Source organism: Equus przewalskii, chromosome 3, assembly GCF_037783145.1.
Source record: "Equus przewalskii isolate Varuska chromosome 3, EquPr2, whole genome shotgun sequence".
Taxonomy (NCBI): domain Eukaryota; kingdom Metazoa; phylum Chordata; class Mammalia; order Perissodactyla; family Equidae; genus Equus; species Equus przewalskii.
In genome coordinates this window covers 98958955-98970946 of record NC_091833.1, presented here as the reverse complement: position 1 = coordinate 98970946, position 11992 = coordinate 98958955, and the positions used below count along the sequence as shown (strand labels likewise).

The 11992-nt window shown below is 50.2% G+C and overlaps 1 long non-coding RNA gene across 1 annotated transcript; it reads left to right on the top strand.

Moving 5' to 3' along the window:
- Window positions 1–4021: 4021 nt before the first annotated feature.
- LOC139082337 (uncharacterized) lies at window positions 4022–11365 on the top strand. Its single transcript, XR_011538237.1, has 3 exons — window positions 4022–4161; window positions 10281–10396; window positions 11143–11365. It is a non-coding gene; the product is annotated as an uncharacterized lncRNA (long non-coding RNA).
- Window positions 11366–11992: the final 627 nt, after the last annotated feature.

Sequence of the window (11992 nt, the reverse complement as noted above, 5' to 3'; positions counted from 1 at the left end):
ACCAAGGTGCTGGGCCGGTTCTCAGCAGGGGAGCAGCCTGGAGAACGTGCCGATTAAGAAGGTAACTCTGGCTGCAGTGTGGAGAATGCATTTAAGGTGTGGGGTAAAACAGAGGCAGGAAGACCTGATGGACTTCAACTGCAGAGATCATCAATGGCAGCCTGAATGAGAGGAATAGGAGTGGAGAAGGAGAGAAGTGGATGGACTGAGACACTTTAGAGGTGGAAGGAACAGAACTTGGTGAGAGAGTGGCTTTGATGGCAGAGGGAAGGGGAGGGTTTAAGATGTGCCCAGGGTGGGGTGGGGGCAGTGGGTGGATGGTGCTGCCATTTCTTGCAACAGGAAGCAGAAGAGGAGGAGGAGGAGGAAAAGTCCCCTGAGGAAAGATGAGGAGCTCAGGTTGAATGTGCTGAGCTTTAGATGCCTGTATGGCATCCAAGTGGACAGCACTGACTTACGGTATGATGCCCAGGTCAGGAGAGATGTGACCACCCGGACATGTGGACTTGGGACTTGCCTTGGGTGTTAACCTCATGTATGGAGAATGGAGCCTGGTACCTAGGAAGCCCTGCATAAGGGTGAGCTGTCACTCATGGTCACTGCAGTGGTGGAGACAGCATCAATCATGTAAACCAATGTGGAAGAGCAGCCGTGCTGAGGCAATGAAGAGAAATACTCGATGTTATGTTGTCCAATCAGGAGAGTCAGAGAGGGCTTCCCTGAGGAAGCGGCCCTTGATCTGAAGGATGAACAGGAAGAATTAGGCGACAGGGGGAAGGATGAACATTCCAAGCTGAGGGAACGGGGATTGTGGAGAAGGGATTGTGGGCGTATGTAAGAAGCTAAACTGTTATTATGGCTGAAGAAGACGAGGGCAGCCGTGCCTTGGGAAAGACCTGCCACCTCCCAGAGAGAACAGAATAGCCAATTTACAAGGCCCTCTTTTTAAGTCTCAATTTATGGAGTCTGTAATCCTCTTTTTTTCTTTGCAAGATAACACTGGGTGGTTCTCTACAAGTTCAGAGAAACTTCTCTAGTAACAAAATATAGAAATGAGGCCCGAAAGTGCAGTCTTTGTGACCCTTTTAACTTCTCATTTTTGTAAAAAGAATTCTCCAGAAAAGTTGCAAGAATAGAATAATGAACTTCCATAAATCTCCACTAAGATTCACCAATTGTTAAAATTTTGCCATATTTGCTTTCTCTATCATCTATCTACCTACCTATTAATCAATATCCTATATATACATATAAAGAATTTATATCTAAATATAATACATCTTATTATTGCTGAACCTTTAAGAGTAAGTTACAGACATCACGACCTCCATCCTCAGCCACTACAGCATATATCTCCTAAGAACGAGGACATTCTCTTACGTGACCGTGGCACAATGATGAGATTCAGGACCAGGTCTGCGATCCAGAGTTCTGTGACCTCTTTAAATGCAGAGGACCTTCAGCGGCAAAGCTATACTGAGCACCTACTGTGTGCAAGGTGCTGTCCTGTGCACTGTCTTCAGACTGGTATGAGAGAGAAATCGATAGGCAGGTATTTACATTGACATGTCAGGAAAGAGCAATGGCAGATGTAAGCAGGAGTGCCAAGGGGATGTAAAGGAAGGAAATTGGGCAGAGACATCTAGTTGTCTATCCCATATCCATTGGGGTTTCCAATGTACCCCACTCAAAAATTTTCTCCAACTTCTCTTTTGGGAAATTTCTCTCTTTGAGAGACCAAAGATATATAAGCAGAAGTTGGAACTTCTGGGAAAGCTTATTAAAACAGCCAAACCAGCTGGGAGGCACACACTTTGGCCCCTGACCCTTCCTTCTTCCTGCTCCTAGGAATGTCGTTGTGATAGCTAGAGCTGCAGCAGTCATCTTGCAGCCAAGAGGAGACATTAAAGACGGAACCCATGTTAGGAATGGTGGAGCAGAAAGACAAAAGGATCCTGGGTCATTGGTGATAAAGTGTAGCCACCATACCAATCCTGAATTGCCTGCTACAAACTCTTTAAGAGGGAGGCATTAACTATCTTATTTAAGCCACTGTTAATTGGAGTTTCTGTGCCATGTAGCTGAATCTAGTGCTAACTGATAAATCACCTGATCCATCTTGGGGATCCAGAGACAATTCTCTGCAGATTATGAAAGATAAGTAGGAAATAAGTTGGGTACAAGGGTAGGAAGAAATTCCAGAGTGTGGATTTTAGCTTAAGAGCAGCAGAGCCCACTGAAGGGCTTTGAGGAGAGTCTCAGGATTGAGGTTTAGTTTTAGGAAACAACAGAGTGGAAGTCACCTTGTTGACAGCTACACTGAAGGGATGGGAAGACTGAAGTCAGGAAAACTAGTAAGAAAGAGATGGGACGATCTATGCAAGGAATGATAAGATGCTGATGTAATCTGCATAACCGTGCTAAAAAACAAGGGCTTTGCTGTCTGCAAGACCTGGGCCCCATCTGGGCTTTGCCACTTATTATCTATATGACCCTGAGCAAATGACTTCTCCATGCCTTGGTTCCTTCCCATCTCCACGAGATTAGTACGAGAAGTCAATGAGGCCGTGCGTGCAGAATGGTCAGAGCTGTACCTGGCACATAACAAGCACCCACGAAATTGTTGTTGAGTCCACAGCAGTGAAAGGCGGATTCTAGGCAATAAGGTAGAATAAGATGGAATCAATAGAATGTGGAGCTCGGGCCGGCCCAATGGCACAGCGGTTAAATTCACATGCTCTGCTTTGGTGGCCCGGAGTTTGCCAGTTTGGATCCCGGGGGCAGACCTACACACCGCTTATCAAGCCAGGCTGTGGCAGGCATCCCACATATAAAGTGGAGGAAGATGGGCACAGATGTTAGCTCAGGGCCAATCTTCCTGAGCAAAAAGAGGAGGATTGGTGGCAGATGTTAGCTCAGGGCTAATCTTCCTCAAAAAAAAAAAAAAAAAAAGAATGTGGAGTTGGGTTGGATGGTAAGAGGGATGAGTAAGAGAGAGAAAGTAGTTAAAAATATCTCCCAGATTTGGAGCCAATTTGAACCATTTGGGGGAGAAATACAGTTTGGGACCTGTAGAGTTGGTGGCATCTCTTGCCATCCACATGGAGATGACCAGTGTTCGCCTGCATGGATGGGTATGGAGGCGAGGATCTGAGCTGGAGACAGACTGGTGAGCAGCTGGAGCCCCAGGTGTGTGTGTGTGTGTGTCGGGGCCTGGAATCACACCCCTCAGGTGGGTGTGTAGAATGAAAAGAGAAGGCTAGGAGGGAGTCCTGTGGCTGGTGCTGGTGGACAAAAGGGAGCCAGCGAGGAAACTGATGAGGACTGGGTTCAAGGTCACAGGGAAAGCACAGGGAGTGTCCCAGAAAATTCAAGAGAGGATTTACAGAAAGAACCGTCAGTAGCATGGATGCTGCAGAGCCATCAAATAAGGTCCGAGAAGCGGGTATTGGGTTGAAGGGCAAAGAGGTCACTGGGGACGTGGCCAGAGCAGGCTCAGGGGGCTGATGGGGCAGGAAGACAGAGAGGTCAGTACGGAAGTAAAGGAGAATTAAGGATCAGGAGAGAAGGTCTGTGTGACGGAGAGAAGGGAGTTCTGCAGCAGTGGGAGCTAACAAGGAGAAGAAAACGCAAGGCAAGTAAGATGCTAGAAGGGGACTTAGGAAGATGAGAGGTGCGGGCTTGACGCCCATGAGAAGCCCCAAAGCTGAGCCTCAGTTTCTGCCACGTGTCCAGAGCGTAGAAAATGATCCACAGTGGTGTAGGGAAGCCGAATGCCTAGTGGGGATAGGCTGAAAAATTGTGGGGAAAATCCCAGTCTGAGCTTCTATGGACAGAAAAGGGCAGAAAGAGGGAGGGAGTTGGAGAGGACGGTGAACAATAATGACCCCGTTTCCTGAGTGCTCATCCTGTGCCACGCATGGAGCCGCGGCTTGACAAGCATCTTTACTGCAACCCTATTCCGCCAGTGAGCCTGAGACCCAGGGAGCTTAGAAACCCGGCCAGAATCTGGCAGAGGGGGGGCCCTAACCCGCCGTCTGAGCCCACGGTGGCACCCTTAATCACCAAGCTCCACAGTGTGGGGGACGAGAGAGTGGAACTACCCGAGAAGACACGGGGATGCGGCTCGGAGAGAGAGGATGGACTGAAGCGATTTGAAAGGCAGGTGCAGAAGAGGGGCTGGGTGGGAGGGGCAGGGTCAGACACCTGAGGGGGTGGCCCTACAGCTGGCTGGCAGCCCGCGCCTCAGCCGGGAGGGCGAGGGGGCCGGCACAGCGGCGCGGAAACAAGAAGGGCTGCGAGCCTCTCCCGGGAGGGGGCAGCAGCGCCCCGCGGAACGCCGGCTGCCGAGGGGCCCTGCTGCTGCCCCGGGGACGGTGGGGCCCAGGGGACAGGCTGGGGAAGCCCTGCCGCGGTGAGTGTCCCCTCCCAACCATCCCAGCAGGCCTGCTGCGTTCGCTGTTGCCCCGTGAGGCCCGGGGGGCGTTCCTCTTGGCCTCACACCCTTGCAAACAAACTCCCCCAGCCACACGCCTGAATGTCTGCGCAGGGCGAGCGCTGCGGGAGTCATTAGCAATAAATACATGGCGTCATTATTGTTCACTTTCCCCTCCATCTCCCCCTTTCTTTCTCTTTGCCCTCTTCTATCCACAAATTTTTCCCCCACAAGTTTTCAGCCTATCCCCACTGGGCATTCTGCTTCCCTTCACCACTGTGCGCTGTTTTCCACACTCTGGACAAAGACCCTGGCCCAGGCTGGGGTCCTCTCCTGGACATCAAGCCTGCACCTCTCATCTTCCTAAGTCCCTTTCTGACATCTTACATGCCTTCCTTTTTCTTCTTCTTCTTAGCTCCCACTACGGCAGAACTCCCTCCTCTCTGCACCCCTGGCCAGCCCGACTCCTGGCTCCCACCCGTGGAGCAGAGAGAGACCCCACCTCTTGCTCAGGCCCCTCTGCACAAGGCCACTCTGCAGGACGTGAGTCCCGCAGCTCCGCCAGGAAGGCTCCCACATGGAACCCACCCTGTAAGGGCAGCTGGGAACCCTTCCTCACAGGCCCGCTGGGGTCCCTCTCGAGGCTGTAGGAGTCTAGCTTACAGCTGGCTCTGATGTCCCAGGAACTCAGAGTAGCCAGTTGCACAAATATAACTCACATCGCATATCGGATGTGGAGGGAAAATAGAGTATCATCATTTTGCTTAGAACTAATCCGGTCTTTCTGCTCTGAGCCCCACCCACTAGTTAGTGGGATGGGGAGGATAGACTAAACGTCCAACCCAGTTTAACTTTGTGTGGTATTTAAAACCCTTCAGATAATGTTCATGCTTCAGGAAAAAACACTGTCTCTGAGGGACTCCGCTTCCTCTGTCCCCACCCTAGAGGCCCAGTGGTGTGGAGCGAGCGGGACTTTCTCCCCTCACGGCCCTGGGGCAGTGATGTGTGCTGTCCACTGGTCTTGGGGAGATGCGCTTTTGTTGCCTGGGTCGTACTTGACCTCCCAGCCTCCAATAATGAAAGTGTGGCCCATTCTTCCAGCCCAGACAATGCTCCTGGTGACGGTTTGGTGTCTCGGCCTCAGCAGGCCCGCAGCCCTAAAGCCGTTCCCGTTGGCTCTCCAGTCTGTAAGCTGGAAGGGCAGCTTGTCTCAAAATAGCAGGCCCCTTGGCGAGCCCACTGGCTCCCAACTCTTCACCTGCACCCCATGGGACGGAGGGTGCCCAGGGAAGCTGACCTCCAGGCCTCCCCCAGGCTGACCCCTCGGAGTTTCTTTTCTGTGGCTGTGCCCTGGGTTCTAACAGGGTGGCTGGTGATGTGACTTCCTCCCAGCGTCCCAAGGGTGACATTCACTTGTCTAACACCCTCCCTCTGCAGGCCCGGAGATGGGGACCAAAGGGCAGTTCTGCTGATTGCCTGGCTATTCTCGATGTGTCCACTTCCTCCTCTTTTTTTAAGATTCTCAGGTACAGAAAGAGGGTGGGCTTGTCCTGCGCTTCTCATTTCCTCCTTTCTGACCCGCGTGACCCCTAAATGACTGGCTTTGGTGTCTTCCTCTGTTTATGGAAGAACTCCAAGCTTTAGGCTTGGTCTTGATGCACTGTGGGAGGAGGAAGAAGAATTTGGAAAATCCCTTCTCAAGACAATGCTCTGGCTCCTAAGGCTGGAACTTTCTGTATAATCCTATTTTGAATGACTGAAGCTGCCGTTGCCTGGGTCCTTCTCACAGAATCCCTTCCGTACCTAATATGAATCAGCACACACAGCTTCCCCTCCCCCCTTTCTCCTGCCCCTCCTCAGGGCACACAGTCATCCCTCCTCCTACAGGCAGGTGGACATCCAGGGTGAATCCTGGAGAGTGGGAAACAGACGAGAAAGCATATTAGTGCCTTAAAATGGGATCCCCCTTGCCCTCTCTTGCAGCCTAAAGAACTCTGTTCACATCCATCCAAATCTCTTAGCTTTTCTTTTTCTCTTACTGCTCTGTAACCCCAGGTCTCCGTCCCTTTTGCTCACTTCCCCAAAGGGGCTTGTCAGCAGCATCTCTCCTCTGAGATACCAGGTGGAGACGTGTCGGTGTCCTACCCACTCTCATCACCCTGAAGCACGCCCCAGTACCACCCCCCACCCCCCCCACCCACCCCGGCAGCCTCACCTCCAGTCCTGCCCCTTCAGGTAAAGCGCTTGCCTTGGGCAGACTTCCATGTTCCATTCCTCTGGTACTCAGGACGCTCTTCCCCACCTCCCCACCATTGCTTGTGCTGTGCCCTCCGCCTGAACTTTCCTCATAGAGCCCTTTTCTAAGGCTCATCTCAGTGTCATCTCCTGTGTGAAGCCTTTCCTGGCTCTTCTAAGTGGAATGCGATCTCTGTCTCCTCTGAGGGCCTGAACCACTTTGGATCCCTCCCATCCTGCCCTGGATTTATAGCTGTGTTTGTGTTTCTCTCCCAACTACACTGCAATCTCTCTGAAGGCAGGAACTGCCTCTCACTCAGATGTGTATCTTCCACGGGGCTATGGGTTAAATCAAATTGAATAGGATTGTCAACAGGAAGAGCCCTAGACCAAATTTTAAAGTAGGTCCAAAGCACGTTGACTCACACAAATGATTAATCCCATTGGCCTCAGTTTCCTAATTTGTTAAATGACTGAATTGGTTTCTGTGGTGTCTTAGATCTTTTCCACCTCTGATATTCTCTAATTCGACCCATGCTCTCCTGTGATTTGTAAGTGTACGTACAGGCGTGTGTGCGCATGTGCATGTGTGTGTGGTAGGCAGGGGTCACTAACTGGGGAGGCCAGGTGGAGTATTGGAATGGCTCAGGTTTTAGATTTGGACAAACCTGGATCCGAATCCAGGCTCGGGCTCTCACCTGCTGGGTGACCTTGGGCACGCTGTCTTCTCTGAGTTAAATGGAAAATGTGGTGGATCATTCATCTACTCGGGAAACATTACTGAGTACCTACCAAGGACATGCATTGAGTGGGTAGCCAGGGATATGGAGTAAATACAATATGTCCCCTCTCTGTAGGAGGCACAGTCCACTCAAAGGAGATGAACCTGCAAACCAGTAAGTGTAATCAAGCGTAGACTTCCTCTGTGGGAGAATGTCCAGGACATAGCAGGGGCCGCAAAAGAGGGAGACAGAGATGAACAGATTCCAGGGATGAGCTGGCTGGTAGTGGGACAAGGAAGGCTTCCCTGAAGACACGAGACCCGAAGGGAATGCTCCCGGAACTTTGGGTGGAGGGAGAGAGGCAAGTGGTGCCAGGTCCATTACTGCCAGCATGAGCATTCTTTGACCCACTTTGGGGAGGCCTAGGAATCTTGGATCCCGAATGCATTTCCTGAGAGGTGGTCACAGCTGACATTTAGACCACTGGCCCGGGCCCCGAACCTGTTGGTCTCCCTCCAGCCCCAGTGCCTTTCCCTGTGGTGACGAGTTGTCTCCAGGACCTGAGACGGCCTCTGGAGCTTCTGCTTGGTGACCTTTGCCCACTGATCTTCTGTCAGGGAAGGGCAATGCTTGAGCAAGCTATCCATCCTCAAACCACTCCCTTTACTGGGTCCAGGGGAGATGTTTTATGCACAGAATGCACGGGAGTTTCTACCAAGGGACAGTCTGAAAAACAGCACAAGCCGGAGGAAGCTGTTCAAACACCATCCATTTTGACACTTGGCAGGATTTGCAAAGCACCTCTTCCCTTGGAGAGTGGGAAGGTTTCCAGCATTAGTCTGCCGGCAGAAAGGGAGGTTGAGCAAACAGGCATATTGTTTTCTCATAGCTGTCTCTCTTGTTAATGTTTGGTCGGCCAGCCGTGCATTTTTGGAGTGTTACATAGGCTTACGTTCAGCCTTCATCAGAGAACAATTAGGACGAGTGTGGGGAGAGGCTAAAGGGTCAGGGACAACAGATGGGCCTCCACTTAGACAGGTTAGAAGTTCATGGCTCCAGAGGAAGAAAACCCATCTTTGGCTGCAGGAGCGAGGGGTTGGGCAGAAAGAGGCAGAATGGAAAGAAGGCAGAGGGTCTCTCGTTTCTGAAGTATCCCTTTGGGATGAGTCTCTATATCTTAGGCAGTTGATTTAGTTTTCCATAAGGAAGCATCAGCAGCCCTGGCAGAACCAAGAAGCCGGAGGCCTGGTGCCATACTAAAATAGCAGCGTTGCTGCGTTTTCCAGCTGAGGGATTACTCCTTGGTGAGCCAGAGAGCTTTGGAACATCATTTGGAAGCAAAACCACATTTTTTTCCAAAAAAAATTTTTAAAGGAAACTTAGGATACAATGAAGTCAGGGCTTAACTCTTGAAGGGAAGCAGTACAGGGATAGCCATTGCGTCTTTGCCGATGGAACCCATGCTTCTGGGTGGAGGATGAGGTTCCCTGTAGTAAAAGGTCAGCTGAGGTGGCTGTGAGGGGCAGAGGGCTCTGTCCTCCAGAGGCGGTTAACAGGATGATAGTGCTAGTCATTGGTAAAAAAAAAAAAAAAAAAAAAGGCAAAAATGTAGAAAGAGAATTGTGTGAGTTATCCTTTGCTGCATAACATACCACCCCAAAACTCAGTGGCTGAAAACAACCACCATTTTATTTCCTCATGCTTCTGAGGGTCAGCAGTTCGGTCTGAGCTCAGCTGGTTGGTTCTTCTGCTCATCTCACCTGGGTCATCTGACTGCATTCAGTCGACAGCTCAAAATGTGGTTGGGTCACCTGAGATGACCTTACTCACTTTTCTAGCAATTGATGCTGGCCGTTAGCTGGGCCGTGCCTCTCCAGAGACTGGCCTCAGCTTCTTCACATCGTGGCTGGGATCCAAAAGCAACAAGACAGAAGGAAAGGCTCAACTCACAATTATTTTTCCAGTCTCTGCTTGTGTTATATTTGCTGTCCCATTAGCAAAAGCAAGTTGCATAGCTGAGCTCCGAGTCAATGTGGGAGGGGACCGTCCCAGAGTATGGAGAGGGAGCCCTGGTTCCATTGGGAGCCATTACTGTAACTGTCTACCCACAAGAAGGAAGTAAATTTGAAATGGAATCAGATGCCCTAACCTCAGTGGGATGCGAATGGTGCAAGTCAGAGTCCATATGAACTCAAGCTGAGGGAAGAGAGACCAGAGAATCAACTTTTTGGGTTTTTGGAACAAGCCTGCTATTTCCTGGGGATGTTGGAGGTAGGGAGATGCCTGGATTAGTAAGACTTGAATAACTCAAGTGGGAGTCATTTTTAGCATCTCATAAAATTTATATCATTCTCTTCTTCCATATTTATCTGTATATCAAAATAGAGAGAACCTGAGATTCCTCAGGCCCATGGGAAAGAAGATGCTGTAGCCATAGAGTCTAACCAGGAAAGCAGATGCCATTTCCAGTTTCTATGACACAGGAAACTGGTCATACTGGTGGTGGAGGAGCAGAAAGCCAAATGGGAGACAGTGAGGCAATCCGGGGATGAGCGTCAGCCAGGGGTCACTGCTGTCTTGAGGCTGGAGAGCAAGAGGAGAGGCCAAGTCACAGAGCCAAGGACCAGGGTGACCTGGTACAAGCCAGACATGTGATGGGATTGTTTGTTGATGAGCTGGAGCCAGGGAAAAGACAGAGTCAATGCGGGAAGAGCTATCCAGACACCGGCTTCTTCCTTCCTCTCAAACCCCCATCTCCTGCTAGAGCCTCTCATTGGCTGAACTTGGCCAGAAGCCCAGTGCTACAGGGGTTCTTAGTCAGTTCAGGCTGCTATAACAAAAATACCATAGACCAGGCGGCTTGAACAGCAACCATTTATTTCTCACAGTTCTGGAGCCTGGGAAATCCAAGATCAAGGCGCCAGCAGATTCAGTGTCTGGTGAGAGCCCACTTCCTGGTTCAGAGATGGTCCTCTTTTCTCTGTATCCTCACATGGTGGAAGGGGTAAGGGAGCTCTCTGGGTCTCTTTTACAAGGGCACTACTTCCATTCATGTGGGCTCCACTGTTATGACCTAATCACCTCCCAAAGACCCCACCTCCAAATACCATCATATTGGGGATTAGGATCTCAATTTGAGGGAGACACAAACTTTCAGTCCTTAAAAAGGGACCTCTGAAACACAGCCTGCAAGGGCAGCCCCCTGTAACACAGAGCAGAGTGGCGGAAAGGCAAGGAATGAATCCAGTACAAAGAGGCCCAGGACCAGCTCATGGAGCACATTTACAGCAATAAGCTACAGATCATCCCTACTTGGTAAAGCAAGACTCCTGTTCCCCTCAAAGTCCCATCGGTAATGTCTTTGCATCCCTGGGGATATCCCATGTGAGCTCAAGAAAAACTGTCCAACCCTCTTCTTTGATGTTCAAAAGCCATTGAGAATGGCACCTCCCTCCCTGAGAACGCTGCCCTGCCCAAGCTGCTGCCTTCTGCCACCGCAAGGCTATGAAGACTTGATGTGTAATGTGGCGTTGCACACTCCCAATGCCCCCTGAACTAGCACCTTGATAGCCTCTCAGAAGTAGGAGATGCCTTCTCCATTCTGCACTTCTCTCTACCACACAGCACTTCATAAAAATAACTTTTTTGGTGTCTTCCTGCAGTCCCTCCTCCAACTCACATCTCTGGGACCAGGGATGGGAGCAGGTCAGGGACCAATGTCCAAGGCTGACTCCCTCTTTCCCCGTCTAGGAGCATCTGACCAAACTGTCCATGCATCCTCCTTCCACTAGAACACCTTCCTGCAAGCTCGCTCCTGGAGGTTCACCCTTTACCAGACGTGGATGATTCTCAGATGGGTTCAAGCTGGGACCACATGCTCACGCACATATGCACAAGCATGTGTTCACACTGTTACTACCACATCTTCTGTAAGAGCACAGAAGAAATAATAAAATTATCCTTGATTAAGCACCTCCACTGTGTTATGTACTTTATGCTTAATTCCTCTTCTCCTGATGACAATGGCATTACTCTCATTTACAAGTGAGAAAACTGAGGAGCACAGAGGTTTTGTTTCTGGCCCTAGCATGCACAGCAAATCAGCAATTAAGTCAAGAAGTTAAGTCAAGTCTATCTAACATCAAAATCCTTGCCCTTCTCCTACTATGTTGCCTCTCAACATATATGAATGGCATTTTATTCATGTCTTGGCACTATTTCTTATTTTCCCTAAGAGACTTGAACAAGTGATTATTTCTGAAGTTTCTAGTACCTTTGAGTACCAAAGACTGCCATCTCCTGTTGAGTGGTCCCAAGATTGAGTTTAGGGAGTATCTAAAAATCATCACAACCACTGTGCTATTTCATGCTCCCATGTTGTTTTCCAAGGACTGTTGTCGTTGGTGTAAGATGGGCATACTGGCAACCCCTGGAGATGATAGAGCTCAGGGATCTGGAGGTGATTTAGCATTGTGGTTGAGAACACAAACTTTGGCACTGGACACAGCCTTGGGAAAGGAATTTTCCATGTGCACACAAGGCTGCATTGTAGCTGGGAGTGTGGGTGATGCCAACACAAGACTCATAGCCAAGGCAGGCC